The 22,630-nt window shown below is 42.2% G+C and overlaps 1 long non-coding RNA gene across 1 annotated transcript in view; it reads left to right on the top strand.

The window, feature by feature from the left end:
• The window catches only part of LOC308623326, a 538,457-nt gene that overhangs the window by 30,463 nt on the left and 485,364 nt on the right, over nt 1-22,630 (top strand). The window contains exon 2 of the long non-coding RNA XR_014016806.1: nt 11,581-11,624. This is a non-coding gene — a long non-coding RNA (uncharacterized lncRNA). The remainder of the gene's footprint in view (nt 1-11,580; nt 11,625-22,630) is intronic.

The following is a 22,630-nucleotide window of genomic DNA, read 5'->3' as shown; positions in this document are numbered from 1 at the left end:
CGGTCCGGGAGGATCCCACATGCCGTGGAGCGGCTGGGCCCGTGAGCCATGGCCGCTGAGCCTGCGCGTCCAGAGCCTATGCTCCACCACGGGAGAGGCCACAACAGTGAGAGGCCCACGTACAGCAAAAAAAAAAAAAGGTACTGCTGTAGAATTAAAATAAATAGATCCCTTAGTCCTGGCCAAACTCATGAATTGGTGATGCTTCAGAATAATGTTGGCTTTTAATGAACAGAATAGATTTGTATGGAAATGCCATTTTCAGAGAGAGAAATGGAGTTGGGATTTACTTTTCCCCTGAAGATCTGCATTGAAAATTTGTCCCAGGCCTGCTTTGCCCGTATCCTAGTGATAAAAATTATCACTTTTATTCTTCCTTGGGATTCATAAAGGTAAGAATGGCAAACAATCTGTTTTGCAGTGCAATTATTTTTACCTTATCTTTTACCATCCATGTAAAATCACTTTTCCCCTCTTATTCCACCTGCCTTGCACAGACCAGACAAGAAGAGTGAATGTGAAGGTGAATTCAAGGGCATCGCTGAAGTCCTTCGCCTGCCCTGAGCCACAAGAATTTTTTGCATAAAGTTACAAGTTCATATTAACTGCTCAACTTTCAAATTTTAACGGAGAACCCAGTCTTTATTCTTCAGTGGTGTTATCAGTCAACTAAGTTTGTATTCTGCATCCTGTCTTAATATTTTCCCTCTCTTAGCTTCTCCCCAACCCCAGAGATCATATTCTCTGCATGTGTCAAACTTCCTTTTCTCTCCTCATATTTCATCCTTCTAGGATCTGTCAAGTGTCCAAGTTGTCCAGAGCTCACTTAAAAATGGATCAGGTCCAGAGGGACCAGTGCCAACTTCCCATTAATCTATCAGGGTTTCAAATGTACGGGCTTTTGAGGTGGGAGAGGAGAAAAAGAGAGTTAGGGCTCCTCTCCAGGAAAGGAAGGTGTTTCCTCTATTTCTGTGGCAGGATTCTTACTGTAAAGTTCACTTTCTCCAAGGTGAATTCTGAGCTTAGCCATGAAGGGACAAGTCAGCTCAAATCCACAGGAGTGAGACAAGAGTTTGGCTAGGACCCTGTGACTTAGCTTTGTGGTCAAGGAAGAACATGTAAATTCACTCAGTTCCCAGGCCTTTCAGCCCTAGAGGAAGAGGATTAGGGGAATCCAAGAGTCCTGACTTTCCTGGGAGGCTGAATTACAACTAGAGCCTGTTTTAACTAGCACAGCTTGAGTTTCATACTTGAAATGAAGCTTAAATCAAAATACTCTCTACTCTTACCATATTCTAATGGGAAATTTATTAAATGTTAAAGTCTAATCTGAAAGCAAACGTAGCTTTAAATAAAACTATGCAACATCATTTAATAGCGTTTATAACTTGCGTGTTGGGTATCTGGGCCTAATAACCCAGATAGGAGAAGGAATTCCACAGCCCTCCTTCCCAATCTGGACCTGTCTGGAAGCGTTTATTTGTACTAAGTTTTCCAGTCTGAAAGTCTGTGTCATTGTTTAGATTCTGCCTGAATAAACAGGCAGAATGATAAACTTCCTCTTCAGGTGAGGTTTATATCTTTTGAATCAGACCATAGCCTCTAAGCCATAGCTTTCCTGTTCAGAGGCTGCAGAATCAGTTCTGCAGATGTTTCTGGGAGGCCCTAATATGTGCCCAGACCTGTAGGGTGTACTTGTAGGTATAACGATGATGACAATGATACATAGCCCCTAATGAAGCTGTAGTCATGTTGGGAAAGTAAATCTGACACACATGAAATAAGATGCTCATTTAGGAAAATCCTAAAGTAAATATAGTCAAAAGTCACGATGTCACATATCAAGTTCATTTCAAGCAGAAATTTTGCACTTAGTCATCAGGAAGAGGAAAAATGAGTGTGGGCTTTAGTTATTGGGGGAAAGCTTGATGAAATAAATTGGATTTGAGATGGTCAGTGCAGACAGTGTTCAATTTGGGGTGCCAGATTTTAGAAGAGTAACCAATACTATTAGTGTAGATCTTCCCATGTGGCTACCATGCAGGGGTTATAGGCATGCTACACATCCATCCTACGCATCCATGCTACACAATCCTGGGCAGGGGCCTGAGCCAAGAGTCCTCAAGCTGGTCAGCACTGCCCCAAACCCTTGTCATCCTTTCCCAGTATGTACCAGTGAACATACAAGAATTTTGCTCCAATAAGTGTTTTCTTACAATTAAAGTGTCTGACAGGGCACTGTTTTTTCAGAGCAGTGACTCCGTCATCCCTGAAAGCGTGAAGGAGAAGTTGGATGTCCATATGGTCGGCTGTGTGGAGAGGGCGGCCGGGTTGGACCGAGTGGGCTCCAAGATGCTTTTCCATTCTGATAGCTTGATCACTGGGTGTGTATTGAGGAAACCTAGGTGAGTAGGAAGTGTGGTGGCAGAGACCTGAAGGGTGAATAAACATGTCAGGGGAAGCAGGGGGAGAACTGGAGATTTCTCTGCATCAGGTGAGTGGTGAGGAATGAGATTGATGGTTGAGAACTTTACGTATTCTGATAGGCAATGGGGAACTTGCTTCCTGTTCTGGGGCAGGATATGATAAAACCAGTGTTTGAGGAAGCTTTGCTTTCTATTCTGTACTCAAAGGATGTAAGAAAGAGAGCGAGAGAGAGACAGAGAGAGACAGAGAGAGATTGGTTCCAGCCAGGGAGACCACTTAGGAACTTTCCTGTAATCCTATGCCTTACCTGTACTATGGTGGGTGGTAATGGAAATAGAGAAAAAGGGGCAAAATCAGAAGTTAATGGAAGGACTAATATGGGTCTCCTTGAAAATGGCTTGGAATTAGGATTCTTTAGATTATTACTTGAAAGGTATGTGGTTGATGTTTTTAGGTCAGCAGGCCACAATCAAGTATTTACATCTTGTCTACCACTCCAGCTGACCAGTGACCTGAGACAAGTCATGAAAATTCCTCTTATTCCCATTCCCTGGTAGTATCATCCCAACAAGAAAGAGTGTTTACAAAATAGTCTGAGCCCTGGATGTAAGGGGGCTTGTTCTATTAATATTGTGCTATAACAATTCTTGGTGTTGGGGTTATTGTTCTCCAATACATCTCCAATACAATGGTGATGTAACTCTTTATTTCCTACCTTAGGGATATTTTTGTCTTCCAGCAGGATTCTGAAAGTGGGCTTTCCTGTGAGGTGTTCTTTGAAAGACTGGCAAATCTTTCAAATATTTGTTTTAATATTGGTCCATCAGGAGAAAGTGAAAAATATATAATATTCAAGATGATCACTCCTATTCCCCCCTCAATCTAATACCTCAAATATATTGAAAATCCTCTGGCCTCATCTATTTACAAGAAGCTATAATGATTTAGATGGATGCTTTCCTGGGGTACTGATGTTATTTTTCTGTGGAATTCTCTAAGCAGGGCTTTCCTGAAAAGAATACATTAAGACTGTCAGAATGATTCTTTTCAGCAGGCTAAGCTTTGCAGATGCCCTTTGTTGAGGGAAAAATGCATTATTCTGCAAGTCCTTCTGATCTTCAGGAAAACTGAAAATATCAAATGTTCTTCTACAATTTAAACTTCTCTATAAGAAAATCCCGGAAATTTTTATTTTCTGGACTAAGATCATTCAGAGCTTATGGTATTTTAAAACATGAGAATAGAAATGTCTGGAGGAAAACAACAACTTTTAACACATGCGTTTACTGAGAGGAAGACGCCTCTGCTCTCGAAAAGCAGAACTCCTTGTGCCTCCTTTCTGTTTTCCGTTTAACCTTTTTTTTTTGCACCTGAACATTTTTCTGAGCGATGTGTCCAGCATAAACATCTTGGGATATAATTACTTAATGTGTGCAAGTAAGACATGGTTCAGATACTCACTGAGCCCTGGTTGGCTGTGTCCTGAACAAGATCGTGCTGTTTCAGGATTGCAGCAACAAATCCAGCGCATTGGAAAAAGAAGAAAGGAAGACATTCCTTGAAAAGAGTTGCTTTCATGGTTTAGACATCCACTTTGTGCTTCTATGGGCAGACAGAGCTTGGGTGGGAGAGAACTCACTTTGATTTACAGGGCCTTATAAAACATGCTACCCTTTGTACCCAAAGCCACAGACCTGCTGTTAATAGGGCATGGACCCGGAGTTTTTTCTGGTGGTAAAATTTGTAAAACCCAACAATATTCTCTTCGGTGAGCTACTCAAAGATGGGAGCGAGTCTGTTAACTTCCGTCTGTTTGTTCAATGTTTGGCACGGGGCCACATGTCCACAAGCCCTCGCACATGTCTTTGCTGTTGTGGATGATGATTGAAACGGGGATGAGAGTGACGAGCAGAGGGGTTTGTTTAGCATGATGGATAGAGGAGAGCTCGGAGAGGGGGAGGGGAAAGATGGATGGGCAGGTCGAGGACGTATTTTGGCAGATGCTCCTGCTGTTCTTGAAGAAAAAGGAAAAATGGCTCAACTGATCTTCCGGGAGTGTTCTGGCCTTCTGCTAGGAAACTGGTCCCTGGTTTGAAGGTGTCTGAGATGTACAATGTGATTAGAGGGCGAAAGGTCATTTGTGGCAGAATCCTGTCTTGGCTTTGCTGTGTGCCTCCCCTGCTCGGTCTTTTAGGTCAGTCCCAACTCCCTTCCTTTCCTTCCCCTTTAAGTGTCTTCCTTCCTCAACTACTTCTTTAGTGCCTGCTTCTCTTCTAGGCTGGGAAGATACCGTTCTTTTCCTTCACGCATATAGAGACCATTTCAGGGAAGGTAGAAGGACCTCACATCAGCATTTTCGTATGTGAGGAAGCTGAGGCTTGCTTAGGGCCAGAAGGGGAAAACCTACAACGTTTTCTCAGCTGCATATTGCATTTTCTTACCCATTGAGTGGAAAAGCGTATCAATGGGCCATCCTGTCCATAGGATGAATATAAACTTCAGTAGTATTGCGGTTTATTATTGTTTAAAATGTGTTCATTGAAAGCAATTTTGTTGAGAAAAATTTCTCAGTTTGGGGGAAAAGATAGTAGAAGCCAGTATGTGGTTGTTTCATTGTTGAGTTATTCTTTTTTTTTTTTTTTTTTTTTTTTGCGTTACGCGGGCCTCTCACTGTTGTGGCCTCTCGCGTTGCGGAGCACAGGCTCCGGACGTGCAGGCTCAGCGGCCATGGCTCACGGGCCCAGCCGCTCCGCGGCATGTGGGATCTTCCCAGACCGGGGCACGAACCCGCGTCCCCTGCATCGGCAGGCGGACTCTCAACCACTGCGCCACCAGGGAGGCCCCATTGTTAAGTTATTCTTGAAGTAGCAAGAACAATGAAGAAAAATTTCTCTCAGGTTATTGCAACTGAGCTGAAATTCTACTCTGCACACATATGCTTGTGAAAAGTTACAGTAATTTCGAATTGAAAATCCTGAAAAACCTGCATGTTGCTGTCAATAGTTACCCTAATTCTAGTTTTTGCAGAAAAGATGATTCATAATAGAAGGAAGAAAATATACACAAGGTATATAGTTTGTTATACTTTTAAAAGAGATTTTGCACGCACAAATACTGATTTTAAATATGTATTTTTATTTATTTATTTAATTTAATTTTTTTTTCGGTATGCAGGCCTCTCACTGTTCTGGCCTCTCCTGTTGCGGAGCACAGGCTCCGGACGCGCAGGCTCAGCGGCCATGGCTCATGGGCCCAGCCGCTCTGCGGCATATGGGATCTTCCCCGACCGGGGCACGAACCCGTGTCCCCTGCATCGGCAGGCGGACTCTCAACCACTCTCGCCACCAGGGAAGCCCTGTATTTTTATTTTTAAAACGTTCTTTTTTATTTGAATCATAGAGCTCTGTTCAGTGAGAACTTCTTACACTATATATTGGTCAACAAGCACATTTTCTTCTAAAATGAAGCCCTCCAACCTGATTTTTGCCTCTGTCCCCAGTGTAGTCTTCCTTAGGGCAACTCTAACTTTGTCCTACACTCTGGATGGCAGTGGGGCCCTTGTGGCCACAGGAAAAAAATGTCACCCCTCGTGGTTTCCTCACTGCCAGAGGTGGGATGACATCCATCAGTTGTAGGCCCATTTGTTCCCAGAAACAAGTTGTGCCCTTTGCATCTGGAATAGTCCAGTAACCATGGTCAATGGTGTCCCTCCTCAGGTCTGGTTTTGCTTTAGGGTTAAAGTGACCCTACACTCTGGTTTGTCCGACACTCCCGTTAAACACCTGCTATCCCAGTAGAATTACTAGAAGCACCTCTTTCATTCTCTGGGTTTATTGCTGACTTTCCTCAGGTATTAGTAGAGAGAGGCCAGGGTCAAAGTGGGTGTTAAGTTAAACCCAATACTATTGTATTGGGAGAGAGAAACTATTGTTGTTGGTAACTTAGTAACCATGGGTCTACGTGAATAGGTTTCTGGTCTGGGAAGTGGATCTCAATTATTCATTTAAGAGATATTCATTCACCACCTATTTTGCGTCAGATGCTGTTCTAAGTATGGGGAATATCGATGTGAAGAAAACAGAGTCAGGCCCTAAAGAAGCTTATGTTTTGGCAGGGGAGACTGGCAATGGTGAAAATAAAAAGAGCTACAATTTAATGTCAGGTAACAATAAATGCTATAAAGAAATAAAGCAGAGTGTGGGGATACGGGTGTCACCAGTAGTGCGGGGTTAGGTGGAGTGTCCACAGACATCTTCTGACATTTGGACCACCATCATCATTCTCTCAGACAGATCCTGTGCAGCAGGAAAGGCTTCCTTGAGTTGCCTCACATGCTCCTGGAGTAGCCAGAACCCTACAAGGGAAAGGACAGTGATAGCTCAGTGCTATGGCAGATTGTTTTGTGTGTTATCTTCAATTGCTCTGAACTTGCTTTCCACATCTTAACTCCGGTCCCAGCCATCCTACACCAAATATTTTCTACTTGGTCTATTCCCCACATTGCACAGCCAGTCCGTTTAAAAGCTCTAAGAGGTATGGAGAGAGGTGGGCATTTTAAAATACGGTGCAGCAACACTACCAAATGTTTCCCGAGGCTGCTTCCTGTCAGTCACTTGGCTTCTTGGGGAGGCATTCTGGAAACTTCTTCCTATGCCCCAGGTCTTAGTGCAGAGCTTCCTGCCATCTGAGAGGACTGCTGTGTTTCCTGAACCTTACAGAGTGAAGGGGAATGGGCTCCTATATCCAAAACCTTCAGACTTAAGGGTTTGCCAAGTGCTTTGCAATCTGCCTTTGCATAATTCCTCTCATTATCTCTGTGATGGGGTTTATCATGCCGGGACTGCACATCACTGAATACATGGAGGGACAGATGGAGGCGGCAGAATGGAGGAGAGGAGGAAGAAATGACATTGTGTTCTGAGCTCTTCACGGGGATGGTCCGTCTGTGGGCTTCCTGTGGGAACAGGCTTGTGATGGGCAACATGGGATGGGCTTTCAGCAAAAGTGGCATGAGTCAGATACATCAGGTGGTGGGCGGGCTGCTGTTTACCTGAAAAGTTTTGAATACAGTCAGATTGTAAATTAACTAAGAGATCATGCTGTTGATGAGGAATGCGATCTCAAGTCCTCTGGCATGGTGAATCTTCTTGATCTGTATATCGTAAAGAATTTTAAAGAAATGGATGGCATTTAAACCTTTTTGGTAGATGAAGAAAGCCTGAGTGATGAGGGGGTTATTATATGGTGGGTTAGCTCACTACCCCCTCGGGTTTGAATTGCTGACAATATCTTGAAAGCTGTAGCTGATGGCTGGTTGGTCTGTCCCTATGTTCATTTGCCCATCGGTTCATCCATCCACCCATTCGAGTTTGTCATATAGGAAGAGGTTCCATCGCTTCACCAATAGTGTGGTTATTTGGTTTTCTTTTTTTTTGGCCGCACCATGCAGCATGTGGGATCTTAGTTCCCAGACCAGGGATTGAACTCATGCCCTCTGCATTGGAAGGGTGGAGTCTTAACCACTGGACTACCAAGGAAGTCCCTGTTCAGTTTTCTTATCTATAGAGTAAGAAAACTAGATCATTTTGTCTAGATCATTTAAAGGGTCCTGTTAATTCTAGAATCCGGAGCTTCTTATAATTCGATTATATGTAAGACAGTGGAACGAATACAAACATGAATTAAACCTGGGTCCCGCCTCCCCCAAAAAGCACACAGTGTGGTAGGTGTGCTGACATTAGAGGGGTAGTGATAATGCAGTTAGAGGGTGCGGAGGAACCCAGCACAGCTGAGTTAAATTGGGAGGGGAATTGAGAGACGGGAGAGATTATTTTTGGCTGCAGGTGTTAAGGAAGGCTTGGGGGTTAAGGGGATGGTGGCATTTAGTTTGGCGGGGGGAAGTAACACTAAGTTGATGAGCAAGTGTTGGTTATCATCCTGGGCTCACTTAAAGTTCACAACGAGATAGCCTTTATCATCCCCATTTAACAGATGAAGAAACTGAGGCGGGGAATGAGATGAAGTCACTTGTCCAAAGCCACCGGGCTGTTTAGAGGCAGAGCTGTGATCCAGGAGGAGGGCTCTTAACCCCGGTTTCATCCTTCTGTCTTGAAGTTTGAGTCAGTAGAGAGATGAGGATGGCTAGGCATTTCAGGTGAATAAAATACCATCCCCATCGGCATGGCTGGGCGGAAGTGCCTGCACACAGGAGGAACAGCAGGGACGACAGGCGGCCTGGAGCACCGTGAGCCTCAGGGGTAGTAGTAGAAACCAAGCCCGGGAAGACAGTTTGGGGTCTGACAGGAGAGACTCCCTAGTGTCTGGCTACAGGATCTGGTCTTTATTTGGCCCAAACGGAGGTTTTGTTCAGGGATGGGACATGATTAAAGGAGTACATTTTAGGATGTTTATGATGGTAAGACCTTCCTATGATTCTAAAATACTTTCATGCAACTAAGCTCTTCAGTGTGATGCTGAACAAACTCCCTCCCCAAATGCTTCCTGCAGTCTAAGCCCTTGAGAGTTTTAATCCCAGGGTTTCTGTCCTAAGGAACACCCAGGCCCTGGCTCCACCGTCCTGCCATTCTGAGCATCAGCACTTTAAAAATCCCTGCTCGATTCTTGGGATTTTGAGAAGAAAATTCCTTAATCTTCCTCCTCTCTGCTGTTCCCTCGCTTTTAACCTATTTTCTGCTATTTCAAAACTTCTACCTAGATAGACGAATAATTAGATGTCCTTTGGCTTTGCTAGTGAAAAATATACCAAAATATTTAGATTAAAACAGTGTAATAACGACACTAGAAAAATACATCCTGGTTACAAGATGAATTCCTCCTTTTCCTTGTTATTCGTGGTATCCTGGGGTGGCCTACTGGAGAAAAAATACTATTTGATTCTCCCTGGGTGGTCAGACAGGACTTGTAAAGACTCTTGTTTGTTAGTGTTGAGGCTTCAAAGGCACGCAGACTTTCCTACATAAAGATGTACTAAGAAAATAGGAATTTTTTTGAAGTTGCTTTGTATAAAGGGAAATTCAGAGCAAGCATCTTCCTTTAGAACTACAAGCTAATGTGATTAGAGGGTCCCTTTTCACCAGGCATCTTTGTTGTTTCCATCTTGGGTCATTACCACCAGTCTGATGGGGAAATTTGTGCTTACGAAAACCATCTTCACCTTTTTTTTTTTTTAACCCATCATACAAACACATCCTTTCAGTTTTAAAACTACATTTATTGTGCATATTTAGATTTCATAAGAACTAAAAATGTGTGTGTGTGTGTGTGTGTGTGTGTGTAATTCAGGGCTCTCTGGTGGTGTGTACTGCCCAAACCTTCCAGGTCACATGATCTGCACGTTCCAATTAGTAAGGCCCACCTGCTGTGGTATGGGAGAAGAGTTTGGACTGGGGTTAGGGCTGGCTAAATGTAGGGTACTTTTTAGTGCAGGCTTTGCAGAACTCCCTTATTAGGACCTCGGAGTCAATGAGCACTTGGTGAAGCTCGTATCCTGTGCACATTTGGTATTTTCTGCTGTGCGTGGTGTGTTTTGGCCATTTTATTTACCCATGCTTCTCTTTCTCATTTCAGAATATTTTTAAAATGTTAAAAAGCTTATTTATTTATTTATTTTAGAAATTGAAGTACAGTTGATTTACAATGTCGTGTTAGCAAAGTGTACAGCAAAGTGATTCAGTTATACATATCTATTTATCTATCTATTTATAAAATTAATTGTACATAATGGGGGAGGTTGATAGTGCTGAATTATTTTAAGCCTGGAGGGAGCGGAGCAGCTGTGTCCTGCATCATACCACTGATCTATCTAATCGGTTGTCTTGCTACCTGATTCACTGGATGAATGTGCGTAGCCAATTATGTGAATCCCTATAAGGAAGGAAGAATGACCTTGAACCCAGAGAGCCAGACAGTTGCTTTATGCAATGCATTCACCCACTGAAGCTGCTTCACTGCCTTGGCCTAATAGGAGTGTCATATTTCTAATCCCTAGAAAATTATTGCTCCTTAAAAAAATAGCCACGATGTGAAATAGCTGAATCTTTCATGACTTGCCAAGAACTTTGCTTTTGGAAAAAGGTGCTGAGAAAATAAGTAATTTGGGGATGTTGCCTCTAAAAATTTTAAGCAAGCTCAAAACCTCCAAGCTTCTTCCTTGTTGTACCCAGACATAACCTGCTGGTATAAACTATGTTTTTCTGTTAAATGAGGGATATTAGAGAAAGGAAAATACAGATTTTTAAGTAAAAACATTAGAAATACAAGCTAATTTTCCTGGGCATTCTATTGGGTAATTATTTTATAGTCAAGAGCATTTTCACAAAATATCAGATATTTTGAAAAGATAAGTCTGGCACAGAAAACAAACTTAACCCTTGATGTAATCTTGCATGTCTTTTTAAGTCCTGGAGTCAAAGTTCACGGTGGCTTTGATGTGATGCTACCAGCAACACGATGGCATTCGGTAAATCACCAAGGGTGTAGTGGGAAGAGCTTCCCCTTTGGGGTCAGCAAGCTCCTGGTTTTGATCTATGGCTTTGCTACTGCTGGATCTGTGACCTTGGGCACGTTCCTGCACACTCTCAGCCACAGCCTTCTGTTGCTATCAAGACTAGCCTTACTAAAGGGTTTTAGAGGTTAAATGAAATAAGCTATAGAAAAGGACTGTCTAGGGTCTAGCATGTATACTGCCATTAGCTCCCTTTTCTTCTGATTACATCCCAGGACTAGTCTTTTCCAGTGTAGCTTTTTACTGTCAGGTTTGGGAGTCACTCTGGAGAACATCTAAAAACCCTTCATTTTCCAGATAATGAAGTCTGGGCCCAGAGAAGGGGAGTCATGTGCTTGCAGTGCCTTAGTGTAGGACTAGCAGAGCTGGTGCTAAAACCGTGCCTCGCTGGGTGCTTCCAGTTTTACTCCAGGTAGGAGGAGGGCTTAGCACTCTGGAGTGTGTCCCTGGCATGGCTCCAGAGCAGTCAAGTCCAAGGCTGGTTTTAGGGCTATAGTTTAAGACATAATCAGCTCTTCAGATTTTCCTCTAGGTACCTTCAAGGTAGACAAAACTGTGTTCTGAAACCTTACTCTGCTGTGTACTCCTTCCTTTGACAACTTTTGACTCAGTTTCCTTTTCTCTCCTAGTACTCTCAGGTGACTACAGAAGTGTCAGCGCCCACCATGGTCAGGTAAGAGACTTCCTGGATGGGGAAGATTTCCAGACAAATCCCTGACTCCCTCAGTGGTTACCGCTTGTCTTGCTCATTTCTGGGCCACCCCAAAGATCCTAAGGGCCACCATTCCCTTGTCTGTTCTCCATTTTGTTTTCCTTTGTTTAAGTTTCTTTTTTATGCTTTTAGTCTATCACATTTTTGGTTTCATTTTTATACATTTGTCCATGCACGCTGTTATGACATAAAACATGCATGGGGATGGTAAATCCTGCATTCAGGACAAGGGTTGCCTATGAGGAGGGTGGCTGGGTGCAGGGTGGATGCCAACTCTATATGTAATGTTTTAAAAAAAAGAAATTTTTTCAATATGTATCTCTTAAAGATAAGAACTTTTTGTTTTTTAACACATAAATACAACACTATTTTCACACCTAAAACAATAGTTAACAATAATTCCTTTCATAAAATATCTAGTCAATGTTCAATATTATTAGAGAGACAGATACTGGAAAAACAAATCTCTTAGGGATGTAAGGCAGTACAGGAGGGCTGTAGTTCCCACTGCTGTCTGGTATAGCTGACAGTTGTTAAGGTAGATCCCAAGACTTATCATCACAAGGGAAAAATATTTTCTCTCTTTTTTGTTGGGTACCTATACGAGATGATGGGTGTTAACTGGACGTTAAGTAAACTTGCTGTGGTAATCATTTCACAATATATGTAAGTCAAATCATTATACTGTACATGTTAAACTTATACAGGGCTGTATGTTAATTGTCTCAATAAAACTGGGGGAAAAATAAAAACAAAAACCAATCTTTGGTAGTTCGACTATTTGAACGTGCCAGAAGTGTAGTGAGACCAGCGGCATTAGCATCACCAGGAAATTTGTTAGAAATGCAGATAGTTGGACGCTACCCGGAAGGACTGGATCAGAAACTTTGTTGGTGGGGTGTTTTAACAAGCCCTCCAGATGATTCTAATATTTGGTAGAGTTAGAACCACTGGCCCAAGGAAAATAAAAAATGTATGCTCTCTACTCAATTTTAATTTGTGTTTAACACAGCAACATATCTGGAGACCCTCAGAATACCTAAGCTGGTATACTTAACACCTGGATTGCTGTGATATAATAGCAAATACATTTTTTGATCTTTGTCCCTGGCTCCTGGCCAAAGCTCCTAAACGCCCTTCAAGTTCCGAAGACATGAGCAATAGGAGCATGTTTTGTTCTAATATTTGGTTTTTGTCCAAATAACCTGAAACAGCTCTGGAGTGGTGAAGGTGAAAAGACCATCTTTTTTTTTTTTTTTTTTTGCGGTACACGGGCCTCTGCCTGTTGTGGCCTCTCCCGTTGCAGAGCACAGGCTCCGGACGCGCAGGCTCGGCGGCCATAGTTTACGGGCCTAGCCGCTGCGCGGCATGTGGGATCTTCCCCGACCGGGGCACGAACCCGTGTTCTCTCTGTCGGCAGGCGGACTCTCAACCACCGCGCCACCAGGGAAGCCCGAGACTACCTTTCTTGTTTTTCAAAACAAGCCGCTTTCAACCACTGCTGAGTTTATGTTAATGAGGTGATTTTGGAAAGCCCCTAAATATGGAGGCGGGTTGCCAGGGGAACCAACCTTCTAATTGGGGAATCGGCACTCTTAGTCCCGCCCCCTGACCTCCAGGAAGGCGAGTGGGGCGGGAGGTTGAGTTCCTCAGCTGTGGCCAATGATGCAATCAATCGTGCTCACCTGCTTACGTGCTTACGTAAGGAGACCGCCCTTAAAAGCCCTATAAGGCGGGGGATTAGTGAGCAGCTAGGTTCAATACGTGGAGGTAGTGGTAGGTTGGCGTCCTGGAGAGAGCGTGGAGGCTTCACACCTTTCCCTGTGCATCTCTTCCATTTGGCTGACTGTTCCTGGGTTGTACCCTTGATAATAAACCAGTAGTCCGGTAAGTGAACTGTTTTCCTGAGCTGTGTGAGCTGTTCTAGTAAATTGTGGAACCTGACGGAAGGGTCGAGGGAACCCCTGATTTATAGCTGGTGGGTCAGACGCCCAGGCCACAACCTGGACTTGGAATTGGCGTCTGCAGTGCGGAGCGAGCTGCCTTGCGGGCCTGAGCCCTCAGCTAGCGAGGTCTGTGTTAACTTCGGGCAGTTAGTGTCAGAATTGAATTAAGTTATAGGACACCCACTCCGTGTCCGTTGAGAAATGGAAAATTGCTTGCTGTGGAAAAACCCCACACATTTGGCGTCAGAAGTGCTGTGTGAGCAGAGAGAAATGGGAGTTTTGCTTTTCGTTATTATTGTGTTTTATTAAATTAAAAAAATTATACAATTTTTAAAGGTTACTTTCCACCTAGTTATTATAACATTGTCTATTCCCTTGTTGTACAATACATCCTTGAGCCTATGTTATACACAATAGTTTATACCTCCTACTCCCCAAGCTTTTACTTTTTAATCCCCAAGATGGCGTCCGGCGTTTCCTCGCCTCCTGGGGCGGGTCCCAAGCCTGCTCCCACCTCTAGCTGTGGAGAGCTTCAAACTCAACCTGCTCCCACGTTAGGAAGTGCGAGTGCTCGCAGGCGGTGGAAGTAATGACCAGAACTTGCTGGAACAGGACAGCCTGGGTGGAATTAGAGCTCTAATGTCTTTGAGTGGATTTGGTAGAGAAACTAGATGCTTTTGTAAAGAGCATACTTCTAAAGTTGTGGTTCTCATCTACTGGTTGTGTAGTGGAGTCACCTGGGAGGCTTAAGAAACACTGGTCCCCTGGCCTGACTTCAAGAGATTCCAGTTTCAACTGAGTTGGGGGTAGGGGTGGAGGGAGGTGAATGCAAAGGGTCTCAGCACCCCCTTGGTTTGAAGGCTCTCCAGGTGATTCTAATTGCAGTCCTGGTTCAGCACCACTAGGAAAGACAGGTTTGGTTTGGGACTCAGACGAGAAAGAAGGTAAAGAATCCTGCAAGAGTACACTTTCAGGGGTCCTATCCCTCAAATGAGTAAGTGCTTTTCAAACTGTGGGTCTTAAGCTATTAGCGACCTGATTTTGGGGAAGTGTTCTTCTGCCTGTCTTTCACTTTTTTGTTTTTGTTTTCATCTGGTGCTGATCTGTTGCACAGTATTTTTGGCCAGATTGTTCTAGGCCAGGGGACTTGACTAAAGTTTATCTACTCATCTGTAGGTGTGTTGGAGGAGACTGTTTCTGTTGCATGTAAATGACATCCCCTCTCACCTCTGTGGTTCTCTTTATGTGAGTGGATAGAGCTCCAGGGAAGGAAGTCAGAGGTACTGATACACATTTTGCAGTGTGAGGCATTCCTTCCTTGCAATCCCAAAGTTAACAGAAAGGAAAGACTGAGCTGTGTTTGTTGAGTGTTGAAATATTCCATGGAAAAAGGAAAGGGAAACAAGTTCTACCACTGATTTTTTTTTTTTTTTTTTTTTTGGCAGGGTTTATCACCTCCCCCCATACCAAATTTCTGGCAATTGCGATTAGAAATTGACTTGCAGGGTTTGCTCACACTAGCTTCCCAGGACATCTTTTGTTTGCTTGCTGCTGACTAGCAGTAGTTAATTTGCTATCTCTCACACGTGTTATCCAAAAAATCACAGAACTCATTAGCAATAAACAGCATGAACTTGGTCCGTCACATTTGGAGGATTAGCCAGATGCAAATCTGAGTTGCACTTGGGAGGTTTCGTGGGCCTCATTTTAAAAATAAATAGAACTCTAGCCTTGAGTAGAAACAGATTTTTTTTAAAAAAAGAAATATCTTACTGGAAAACAAATTTTTTTTTCCAGTAAAAAATATGTGGAGGAGGTAAGCTTTTCTTGATGCCAGTGCTTATTTGATTTCATGCCCTTCTCCTTGCTGATGGCAGATGTGGCAGAAATAAAGACCCAATTTCATTGTTCAAAATGGGAGAAAAATTTAATCAATTCAGGAATTTATTCTTAATTGACAGCAGACGTTTAAAACTTGATTGGTCACAGTCGACTGTTAAACGTGCCTTTTAGGAAAATAAACATTTTTGTATTTCCCCAACCGTTCTGTGCACTCATCACTACATTGCAGGTTATGGAGGTGTTGGCCTTGATGATGATTCTTAGACCTTTTAAATAATGTTTCTCACTAAGCAATTGAAAGGGGTAATTTTCATGTGGTTACAATATATGATTGATGTGATTAGAAAATTTCTGTTTTCTGTTGATATGCAGACTCGCTGCCAGTGTTACTGGATATTCATATGCCACCTGTTTTTAATTCCAGCAGAACTTATCAGAATGAAATAAATAACTTACCTTTGAAGAATCAGAAAAATAATTCAAATTTATTGAAACTTTTTGTATTTATCCTTCCAGATCATACTAAATCAGATGAGTACACAAATGCCCAGGGGTTGACTCTACCAAGTAGAGATAATGTTTCATGCAGACACATGAATTGAATTAGAGACCTGTTAGAGACTTCCCATGAACTGATTTTGATCATCCTGGTTTCTAGCACTCCCCAAATGCAACAATTATATCACACTACCTCCTGTTTTCTATTTCTTACAAAACTATAACCTCCTTAGGAAGACATCTGCTTTATCAAAATCAGTACAGGACTGTCAGCAGTTCAGTCCATCTTTCTGCTCATGAAATCATTCATTTTCTATTTATCGTCAATCCTGAGGTCAAATTAACAGTGTATGTTTTTCTTCTTTTCTAGGGAGAAAGACATTTTGCCCAGTTAGCATAAATTTAGTGTTTCAGAAGAAGTAGATGGTCAGATCTGCAGCAGGCTGACTTCTCAGGATTCATTACAGAAGGGCTCTTTTTTGAAACATCTGTCACTGAAGGTGTGTCATGAGGGATGTGGGAGGAATGGAGAATATTTGATCTTCCTCACTTCCAAAGAGCTCTGTCCCCTTAAAAGCTCTATGGTAGCAAGGTAGTAGAACATTTCAATAAGGGAGGCTGCAGGAAAGGGTAAAGAGAAAGACAAAATGAAGTACCAGAAGCAGGTAGTTCTATCCATGTTCATATCATGTCCATACGACCTGAGAAACGGATACTGAAGTGGCAGAACCAGACTGCTGCTTCGTCCCGATGATCTAATTAAATGTATTTTCACTTAAAAAGGATAACAATGTTAGATCTTAATGGGATTAACCTAAGTGAAATTTATTACGCTTTGCTTTGACAGTAAAGATTATGGATGGCTCAAGTGCCGTTTTGAGATGGTAGCTTTGGATCCTGTAATTTTTACTATTGCTGCTCTGCTGAAGATACCAAAGTTACCCAACAAAACTTGTGGGTTATATAACTGAGACTTGAAATACAAGCAGAGTTTGAATATTTTTCCCTTTAATTTTTTGGAGGCTAATTTTTACTCTTTCATACTAGAGTGAAGTGTCTTTAGCTGAAACAAAGGAAATGGGAGCTTTTTTAAAAGACAAGGCAGTGTTGATCACTCCTTATGGTCTGTCTTGCTCAGAATTACCTTCAGTCCATGTTCACTTATCTACCTGCTCCTTTTCCTTTGTATGTATTGCAGGAGCTCAATAATATAAATAGATTTTTGGTGGTAAAATATACATAAAATTTACCATTTCAACCGTGTTATGTGTACAGTTGAGTGGAATTAAGTACTCATATAGTTGTGCAACCATAACTACCATCTGTCTTCAGAAGTTTTTCATCTTAAACTGAAACTGCTTACCCATTAGACACTTAATTCCCCATGCTGACCTCCCCCAGGCCTTGGCAATCACCATGCTACTTTGTTTTCATGAATTTGACTATTCTAGTGACCTCATGAGTGGACTCATACAGTATTTGTCTTTTTGTGACTGGCTTATTTCACTTCGCAGAATGTTCTCAAGGCTCATCCATGCTGTAACATGGATCAGAATTTCCTTCCTTCTTAAGACTGGATAATATTCCATTTTATGTATGTACCACACTTTGTTTTCCCATTTGTCAGTGGGATAAGAGCGTTTTTAAACCTTTTGGCTTTTGTGAATAATGCTACTAAGGACACAGGTGTATAAATATCTGTTTGAATTCCTCGATATCTTTGAATTTTTTCCCCATAAGAAATGTCTTTCCAGCTGAATGCTGGTTTTGGTACTAACTTAGTGACTTAATATTGTTTATAATAAAGCCTTTTATGTAGCATAATTGGAATTAGTACGTTGAGTCTGAGTTATGAAGGTCCCCAAAAGCATATGGGACAGGTAATCACAAGGCAATGAAAACCCTTTTGGAACACACCTGACTAGGTATTGTGAGCCATTTTCATTGATAAAGACCCGTTGCAAGAGACTTTTTAAAAAAATTGGATTTATTGTAAAGAGCTGTGTTTTAGCATCTTCATTAAAAGATATGTTGCTGCATGGCATCTGGAAAAACCAAACTGTAAAAATGACTTGCAAAATAAACATCCTGTGATTAACCAAAATCCTCCGAGCAGAAGACAATCCAGGGTTTGGGATGTGTGTCTCCTTCTCTAGAGGAGAGTCTGGCTTCCCTCTTGGAATGTAGAGTAATAGCGCATCTGCTGGCATGGAACACCTGAAGATACATATCCTACCCTCACATTGTTGGTGTTTTCAGTGTCTTCTCTATTTTCTAGAACAACCTTGAGAATTCTTTCAGATACCTTAAGCTTAACTAGACAGAGACAGGCTCCTTCGTTTAGTTAATACTATTTATTGAGCATGAACCATACATCAGAGCTATATTATTACTAGCTAACATTTATTCAGTGCTTGGCATATATTGGGCATTGTTCTAAGCTCTATATGTGTTATAACTTATTTGATCTTCACAACATCTCAATGTATTTGATACCAGCATAACTTCATTTTACAAATGAGCTAAGTGAGACACAAGTTGACTTGACTGAGAACACAGAAATTGGCAGAGTAAGACTCGAACCCAGGCATCTGACTTCAGACCTTGTATCTTTGGCCTCCATGCTGTGCTGACCTGATACTTTACAGTTGATCTAACTTATTAGCCCTGTGAACAACAGTCTCTGGAGGACAAATTCTTTTTAAGAAGAATAACAGCTTGTAAATCTAGAAGTTGTGTGGGTCTGTCTGGAAACCCATGCCATGTTAAATGATCCTAGAGTAGTTTAGAGGTTCAACACCAAAGAACCAAGGTTTCTACTGACCATAGTGACCTTTATGTCACTTTTAAAGGTGAAACAGAAAACGATATTCATAGAAAACATTTCATAGAAAACGATATTCAAAAAGACCATGCTGGGCTTCCCTGGTGGCACAGTGGTTGAGAGTCCGCCTGCCGATGCAGGGGACACGGGTTCGTGCCCCGGTCCAGGAAGATCCCGCATGCCGCGGAGCGGCTGGGCCCGTGAGCCATGGCTGCTGAGCCTGTGTGTCTGGAGCCTGTGCTCCGCAACGGGAGAGGCCACAACAGTGAGAGGCCCGCGTACTGCAAAAAAACAAAAACAAAAAACCATGCTTAGGAATATTGAGGAGTTTATTTTTGTAAAAGGTGTTATTACTTCACTATGAATTCATATTTGGTGAAGAAATTACCAGGAATATGTATTAGGAATCAGCCTCACTCAGATATTTGGTATTAAAGAGTTTGTAAGGAATACCTGCTTAGGTCCATTTATAAAGAGATTTCTCTTAATAGAAGATATTGGGGGTTTCAAAAATACTTGCAGCCACTTTCGTTTAAATATATCTGTGTACCTTTATTTACATCTGTTAGCAAGTGGTGAGTCTTTTTAATGAGAGGTCTTAATTCTTAATGCTCATGGTGAGGTTTAAAGAGTTCTTTACAGCTGAAGGAACATTCACTGAGCAGCAGAGTTGCCAGGAATTTTGCTAGATGCCAGGGCTTTAAAGACAGTCAAGGAATAATTGTTACTTTTAAGGTATGCTTAATCTATGAGATACAGAAGGAAGAAGAGACTTCTTCATCCTCTTGAGGAAAGAGGTTAGGAGAAAACAACTGGGTGGGAGCTGGGTTTTGAAGGTTGAAGAGGAGTTTTCCAGGCAGACAAAGTAGGGTGAGGGGGGTGAGTGGTGTCAGGCAGAGGAAAAGCCATGTACAAGGGCACTGAGACAAGCAGCATGGCACGTTTAGCAAACCTTTAATAGCGAATTGATTATAGTGTAAAGACCGTAGGCTTAGGCAAAAGTTAAAAAACCTACTCTTGAGTCTTGGTTTTACCCTCTTAAAAAAACAAAAACAAAACCTCAGCCACTTTCGTTCTTGTTTTGAGGATTAAAAATAATACATGTAAATTGTTCAGTAATGAACAATTTAATGACATACAGGTTTTTATATTGATACTATCAATTATTTTTAATTTTTGTCTTGATTTATTGTTTTGAATAATAAATCTGCATGGTTCAGAAACCCAAAAAGTAGACAAAGCACCCATCTTTGTGCCTCATCAAGTTCTTCCTTTTCAGCCCCCATCAGAAACCACTGTTCTTCATTTCTTATCCTTCCATAGTCCCTTTATGCTCCACGAGGGCCCTTTTACAAAAAGGTAGCATGTTACACACATTGTGCAATACCGTCCTCTTTTCACTTAACTGTTCATCTTAGAGGACTTTGCCTATCAATTTGTAGGGAGCTTCCTCATCCTACTATAAAGAAGTGCTACTTTATTTTTATGTAGCTTGACTCAAGAAATTGTGACAGTATAGAGTTCCCATTGTGCCCTTCACCCAGCTTCCCCCAGTGGTAATTTTACATGACTGTAGTAAGCTGTCAAAACCAGGAAACTGGCATCAGTATAGTACTATTAACTCAGGTAGAGACCTTATTTGATTTTACATGCATATTTTTATATGCAGTTTTTATATGCATTTTTTTGGGGGGTACATATTTCTATGAGGTTTTATCATCCTTGTACATACAGTATCTTCAAATAACCATCACCACAGTCAAGGTACAGAGCTAATTGTTCCCTTACCACAAAGGAGCTCCCTTCTGCTACTTTAATAGTCACACCCTCTCCCCAATCCTAGCTACTGACAGCTGCTGATTAATCCACACATTGCACGTGTGCTTACTTTAAGACAACCCTACCATGTATTATACCTTCCTCAAGGGTAAGAAACCTACTTTCAAACTTTTTTATTCCCTGCAGGCCTGTGCACTTGATGGGTACTTAATGATTTTTTTCTTTATAGGTTTATTTATTTTTGGCTGCGTTGGGTCTTCGTTGCTGCGCAGGCTTTCTCTCGTTGTGGCGGGCGGGGGCTACCCTTTGCTGCAGTGTGCGGGGTTCTCATTGTGGTGGCTTCTCGTTGTGGACCGTGGGCTCGGCGCATGGGCTCAGTAGTTGTGGCTCGCGGGCTCTAGAGCGCAGGCTCAGTAGTTGTGGCGCACGGGCTTAGTTGCTCTGCGGCATGTGGAATGTTCCCGGACTGGGGATCAAACCCGTGTCCCCTGCATTGGCAGGCGGATTCTTAACCACTGCGCCAAGAGGAATCAAAACCAAAACAAAGCCAAGCCCAAAAGACAATTCAGAGTTGAAAAACAAATGAGTCAGGATAATTTGCTTTCCAAAATAACAGAAGTTCAGACACTCTTAAATAGGAACTCCTCAATGTGAATGAAGTGATAATTTATCACTTCTTTCTGGCAAGACCCAGTAACCTAAAAGTGCTAATGATGAGAAACACAATTTCTCTAAAACATCACTTTGCACTTTTCAAAGCATTTTCATTTTTATAAATTTTTCTCTTTAAGGACTTTGATACGGTAGAACATTTATTATCTGTAGTTGACAGAGTAGGAAACTGAGGCTAAGTGAGGGAAGAAAGAGAACAGTGACTGAATCTAATGTGCTGTTTCGTTTTGTCCTCCCAACAACTCTGGCCTCGACATTGTTGTGCTCGTTTTACAGAAGAGAACGTGGGTGCTCAGAGGTTCAGTAATGTGTCTGTGGTCAGTGTATAACCGAAAAGATTCTCAAACCCCACACACCACTATGCCATTATGAAGCTTTCCTTAGGGAATCTGAATTCTTATTTAACTCCTGACCTTTTCTTTTTTTTTTTTTTTTTGCGGTACGCGGGCCTCTCACTGCTGTGGCCTCTTCCGTTGCGGAGCACAGGCTCCGGACACGCAGGCTCAGCGGCCATGGCTCACGGGCCCAGCCGCTCCGCGGCATGTGGGATCTTCCTGGACCGGGGCACGAACCCGTGTCCCCTGCATCGGCAGGCGGACTCTCAACCACTGCACCACCAGGGAAGCCCAACTCCTAACCTTTTCTAAAAAAATGGTGGTGGGAGTGGTGTTTCAGTACATTACTCAGTTATAAACGATAACTACTGTAGTAGTTTATAGAAGTGGTTAAGGGTTTTGGAGTCAGCCAGACTTCTGTCCAAATCCCAGGTCAGCCATCCTCTAGTTGTGCTGACTGTGGGCACAGTTTTATTTATATTTATTGAAACTTCAGGTAATCAGCTATAAAATGGAGACTCTGGTCGCTCCTCCATCAGGTTGAAGCAATTAAATGGAATAAAACCAGCAAAGCACTTAGCATAGTGCGTGTTGGCTGCCACTCGTTCAATAAACAGCAGCTGTTATATGTGAGTCTTCACTTTATGGACTTTCCACTTCCAATAACAAATTTTAAGCAAATACTAAGATGGTGTTGTGCAAAACAACGTACTGTTGATGGAATTAACGTAGCTACACAGTTAGACTTAATCTTTAAACTTAGAAATTTAGAATACATTTTACCTATACAATTTTAATATCATTCAAGTTGTTGTATTTTCACATCTAAAGCTGCCATTCTCCCCCCAACCCCCTAAAGTTTATGACTTTGGTCTGTGAACGAGTAGACTTTCCATAAATGAAGAATTCGTATCTATAACATGGGAAAACTGTGAAAACTATTTGTGGCTTAGCTCTTGCTAAGGTTCTGGTACCCTTATCCCTATATATCGATGGACATTCATGACCTGAGAAATGGTCCAGTGGAGAAGGGGGTAGCTGGTGTGTGTGTGGAGGGGTGAGGGGTACTCA

The sequence above is a fragment of the Mesoplodon bidens genome (genome assembly GCF_964165515.1).
Source record: "Mesoplodon bidens genome assembly, chromosome: 10".
Classification (NCBI taxonomy): Eukaryota; Metazoa; Chordata; class Mammalia; order Artiodactyla; family Ziphiidae; genus Mesoplodon; species Mesoplodon bidens.
Note: the sequence above shows the minus strand (reverse complement) of the source record. Positions and strands in the feature narration are given on the sequence as shown.